Below are 6,378 nucleotides of genomic sequence, written 5' to 3' on the forward strand. Positions count from 1 at the left end.
CACCCTGGGCTAATTCTACCCCATTGACATCAAGTTGGCGGGAAGAGCATATGGATGACTTAATAATAAGGCAACTGTCTTTATTGGCACAGAATCAAATGGACATTGAAATGGAGCGAATACCCATCAACAATTAAAAACCATGGTGAACAAATACAAAAAATAAACAGATCTGGTTGCACACAATGTACATATCTCGCCACCAGTGCCCGTTGCAAAAATGGAGGCCTTTCTGCAAATAAATTAGTGTTTCAAATTATTGTGACAAAATATTGACACGTTGTTCACATATCAAAATAAAGCTTCTATCAAAAAGATAAAAGGACCTAAATGGGTCTGAGCTGCTGGTCTGTGATTTTTAAAATCGTTTTTCTTGAGGCTATTTTCCAGTTCTTAATTAAAACAAAAAATTAATTTTTTTAAAATTATTTTAATGAATTAATATTTTTCCCTCTTCCTTCGGATCCCACAGTGATCAGGGTTCACACCGTGTTCAGTAAAGGGAGCTCTGCAGCAAGGGGTCCTGCGACTTACTCTAAGAGAGCACCGACGCCGCACGCCAACGGGAGGCAGCAGACGTCAATCGTGCCGGGGATGAAAAAAAATCAATGCTTGTTCTGGATATACTTACTGGTTTTAGTTAAAGTACTTTATTCAAACACCGCCTCGTGTATCTGTCAGCATGGCACCGCACACATTGTAAATTGCGTGTAATAATTGTGAACGCGTTGCACTTACGGAGTCACGGCGATCTGTCAGGGGTGTAGATGCGTTGAAACCTACCGGCGTCAGAGGAACTTGTCCTGGTTTAAAAGGCAGGCTTTGAAGATCAACGAATAAAACAAAAATTCCCAGGAGACCGCAGTGGCCCAACCCGTGCCCACAGCGGACTGGCCGCTAAACTAAAGGACCGGTTCTAGAGATCAGAGTTTAGCCTGCTTATTGTTTATCGTTACCTGGAAACAGAACTTTGGGCAACCGCTGCCACGACAACGACGCGGAGCTCAGGGGTGAGGGGCACAAGCCCAGCACTAGGGGCTACAATAAAACATATACATTACCCTTATCATTATTATGGCCGCATTTATATACTACTACCATTTCTCTGTCATATAAATATAGAAATATATATATAGAAAGCTTACTTAAGACTTACACTAGGTAAACAATTTTAATGACATCAGTTAAAATCATGTATATTATTTGGTAAGATACATTTAGGTTAAAACAAATCTAATTGACCGTTTGTGTATAGGGCGACATATGAGTGATTTTAATAGATGTAAATTGTCACATAAACCATAAGGTACTTTGACAGTATGATGTCACAGGACAACCCATGATGATATCAAAAAGCAATCAACTTTGGTGATTACTAAAGTTCACTGGCTGTCACTGAGAAGAAAGTACTTAAAGCTGAATTTTTACCATTTCTCTGGTTATTGAGCAGGACATTTGCCCTGGGCCACCATCCACGTTGCCCGGTTCATATTGACAACAAAACGTGCCTGCTTCTGAAGGATCTATAGTGGTCAAGCTATTTGTAGAATAGTTCCATGGTGAATATTTCCTTTTTATGGCATTCTCAATATTTGGTGGTGACAAGTTCAGGCATATTGTTCTACTAATCTGGATAATAATAATAATAATTAAAATAATAAGGAATACCTTCATACAATCATATTATCTTTACTAGAATATTTTCCAAATCAAAAAGAAATTAAAAAAATTGACGCCTTACTATGAATAGACTTATACACCACCTAGTGGAGAATAGAAGTAAAGTCTGATTCATTGTAACAACGTAAATAATTGCATATCTTATTATATTTTAATAAACCCTTTTGTTAATGAACACCAGTCTCTGAATGGGCATTCTCTTTAAACTACATTTTTACTTAATGGGGTATTTTTAATATATTTAATGGGTAAGAAGGTATTTGAATTACTGGTTTAGTCCAAAAACTCTATTCTCCTTCAAATACTTGTAGATGATTGTGTGATATGTGTAAATTACCATGTACAACATTTATTTACTTTTCTATTATTATTATTATGTTTTTGTGATTATTTTGTTTTCATATTATTCATTTGCATTGCGAGTAATATAGGGATTTTCTTGCGAATGAAGATTTTCTTTAATTTCCAACCTAACACTTAATGCTATCTGTGTTGGGAGGGCCTTCTCTGTGTATGGATTGTGTTTTAGATTGAAAGGTCTTTGTCTCAGAACATAATTCATGAGTAAAAACTGTATTTACATATGCACAGCAATATTACCGGGAAAATAAACTGATATTGCACAAAAAAGTAAGTGATATCATTAATGATCACCTTTTGCGTGCCTGGTAATAAAGAACTACAGACGGCATTAACAGCAGATGTCATTAACGATGGGAAATATGGGCAGGTTGTATACAGTATATACGTGCTTTAGCTAAGGTGTTTTGGCAAACAATTGCTTGTGCATCTGTTCCCATGGCAACACATACAGGTCCTCAACTACATTAGATCTCTAAAGAAGTTATTAAACTGCTCATTTTATGTTTGAACACACAAGCACCTGGCCTCTATTGTTACAGCCCCCTAGGAATGAAGTTTGTAAGACAGCAATATGATAATTTAAGAACATATTACATGGCATATTATATATCCTTGTTACGTTACTTAACACTTCCTCACATTTTAAAACTGCAGGAGGACCTTACGCCTCCTTCTTCATCCACCTCTCACCCTTTGCCATCTCTAACCTCACACTCTTTGCCCCATATATGTTGCTACTACTACTTGCGCGTTAAACATTGAGGGAGCAATGTGCTTACGTGTTAGTGTTAGAATGAAATATTAATATGACAGTCATTCCTCCATACTTATTCATGAAAATAGGCCCGTTTACTTTGTTAGTTTATGTTGCCCTGTTGATAAGTTTGTAAAAACAACATTAGAGGTTTATAGAGGATATATCCATGTATCTACACAGATGAATAAATTGCTTCGGTTAGTCCTTTTATGTGGATAGGTCCCAGCGGCAGAACATTAACATATTATCATTCCCACCAAACGTCTCCATTTTCTAATCCTCATGTTTTTGTCTTCCATGGTTCCATTCATGAACACTTGGGTTTCCTTAGTTAGTACATTGCTGTTGCTGCAACCTAATCATTTTTTTAATTCTTTTATTATTTAAGCAAGATTGAAGGACAATATGTTTAGATCTGATCGGTATGTGGATTCCAATAAACTGAGATACGCCTGTCTTGTGTAAGATATGAAATAGAACTCTTGTTGCAATGATTCTTACCTTGATGGCAAAAGAACATTAATTTCCTGGAAATTTTGCACAAATTTTTTTTTTCTGCGCAATATCCTGAAGTTTTAGGGTAAATTTGCAATTTTTTAAATTGCCAAATCTGTGTGCTGCCAAACAATAGCGTATTTATGTTATACACCCCACACAATGAAATTAGGTTGTTTAGCTGCTGGGAAGTAGTTTGCATTATGAAATCTTGCAACACATTGTACTGTTTCTCTCTGCACTACAGCTGTTTTCCTGTTTGATACGCTCTTCCGTCATCTGTCTAGTCTATCAAATATTAATTGTCATGCTTATGATCACGCTTGTGTTGTTTCATAGTTATTGTAAATTCACATTGTCTGTGTACTGCATTATGTTAATGCTAACAGATGCTTGGGCTATGCTACATTTAAACCTTTAATTTAAATCATAAAATCTATCCAAGTATCCTTTTATCTCATTATTCATTCTATTGCTATTCAATTTCAGTCCCAGACCTTTTACGAAGTCCTGCTAAAACTCACAGTGATTCTTAATGTTTCTATAGCCTTATTCTTATAGTCTCCTAGCCCTACCTACTCTTTGAGACACCCCCTAGACACTGGTGCCCTATAAATGAATAAATAAATAAAAAACAGATGGAAGTGGCATGAGACCCCATGCCATGTCTCAAAGTTATTGGTCCTCCTTTTCTCTTATATCATACATATAGTCTGCTTGGCCTACACTGGGCACTTGTAATATGGAAGAATTGACAGTCAGGAACAGTTAGCGCACTGTGTGTTCTGACACCTTTCTATCAGAACCAGCATTAACTTTTTCAGCAATTTGAGATACAGTAGCTCATCTGTTGGATTTTACCACATGGCCAGCCTTTGCCCCCCCCCCCCCATGTGCATCAATGAGCCTTGGCCACACATGACCCTGTTGCCGGTTCACCACTTTTCCTTCCTTGGACCAATTTTGATAGGTGCTGACCACTGATTCCTGATTCTATCATATCTTTGAGGACGAAATGTTCACTTGCTGCCTATTATATCCCATGACAAGATTATTAGTATTATTCACTTCACCTGTCAGTGGCCATAATGTTATGGCTGATCGGTGTGTATATATGTTGTATATAACATATATATGTATTATATACAGTATATATATATATACACACTGATCAGCCATAACATTATGAACACTGACCACTGATATATCAGAACTATTTTATATATGCACATTGCCTAAAATTCTGAACACTGTCAACAAATGTTTAACATAAGTGGAGAGGTTGTGTGTCTGCTTTAATGGTTGTTAAATGTATTAAGCCTGATGTAGATTCAAGTCCTCATATTATATAATTGTAACATCTCCATGTGATGTAATATTTGCTTGCAGTGTGTTTCTGGAAAGCAGAGGTGTGTGGCATGGAAACTTGTTCTCCCTAACTTTGTATTTGGACTCATAAATCATCACTAGGGATGTACAGTATGCAGGGCCGGCGCTACCATGGAGCAGAGTGGGGCAATTGGCCCAGGCGGCCCCAGGCGGCACTATGTCTTGGGCCGACCCTGACAGTATGACACTTCATGGCAGTCGTAGGTAAACACGAGAGGCTACGTTGATCAGTACATGTTTCCTGTTGGTACCATCACTATATAGTTATAATATTTTGGGTCCCTGTATACCCATGTGTAATACTTCTCTAGCCCTGAATTTCTAATAACCAGCAGTGTGGACGCAATACAGTGGTTGGCTCACCCAACTGACTCTTTTCTATTATCTAATATTTATGATGTGTGCATCTACCCAGTAGCAATCTCAGATACAGGATTCTATACTGTAATTAAGCTTTAATTTCATTTATTGGCAAACTTTCTAAAACAAATTGGTTTTATTTACCATTAAACATGGTCAGTTTAAAATTGATAAATGCAAACCTTTAAGTAGTAAACTACCATAGCCTTTAAAAAACCTGTACTTTAATTTGACAATACATGAGTGTAGCATACGTACTTATGTATAGATACAACGACAACAGTAAATGGGAGTTTATTAAAACATTACTATACAATTGCATGCAACATGATGTTAAATGGACATATACCTATTGTGTACAAAACAATCCACAAAAGCAACTTTGTGTGGTGTCAGTGACCTGTGTATGGAATACAGTGTGTACAAGTCTCAGGAACTACCATTCTGTTTCAGGTTAAATCCAACTGTACCAAAGGACATTGCCCTACAGTTAATGAATTCCAAAAAAGTTAACGAAAATGAGGACATAACCTACTAGTAGCCCACTAAATCCAGGAGAGGAATATTACAGGTTACTATTTATCCACCTTTCCTTCCCTCGAAAATGGCATGATGAATGTTCATGAGATGCATCAGTGTACATATATGTATGTATATTCTTATATAGGGTAAGAGTCATGAATCTCCCCTCTACCTCAATATTAAGTGACTATTAGGATGTAGGTCTCACTGCAATAACTGCTTGGGGATTTGGGGGGCTGAGGTGGTTGCCACTACTGCTGCTGTTGAAGGCTGTTGAAGGGAAGAAGTATCATTGTAGTCCCGAACATGTCACGTGACTGCCTGACAAGGTGTATGTAAATCTACTACAATGTGACCCTGATTTCTCACTTGGTGGCACCAAGCAATGAGCTATGATAAATGACTATTCATTTGTGTTTTATAGGCAATAACAAGAAAGAAAATAAACAGGCAGAATCTCTTAATTTGTATTAATCCAGATGAAAAAACAATTCTAATTTTTAAGAAAAAGAAAAAAAAAAATACAAGATCCCAAGCAGGTTTTAGTTTTTTTGTAGGAATTTATATTTTTTAACTAGGAAATAGAAATAAGGGTTTAACTACTGTGGATGGCCCTCTCATTGTCTTTTCTTCAATAGGTAATACATTTAAAGTGTATTTGGGATCTTTTTTTAATTTAAATGACAGCCTGAGGCACCCTACCCAGGAGGCAATGATTATTTTAGTGGAGTTTCTACACTCTATTGAATATATTTTCATTTTTAGCCTGATAAGTATGTGGTAGATAGTATATTTTCCCCAGTATTCCCTTC

The sequence above is a fragment of the Sceloporus occidentalis genome, unplaced genomic scaffold, assembly GCF_023333645.1.
Source record: "Sceloporus occidentalis isolate IW3139 unplaced genomic scaffold, rSceOcc1.0.p SCAF_31, whole genome shotgun sequence".
Lineage (NCBI taxonomy): Eukaryota > Metazoa > Chordata > Lepidosauria > Squamata > Phrynosomatidae > Sceloporus > Sceloporus occidentalis.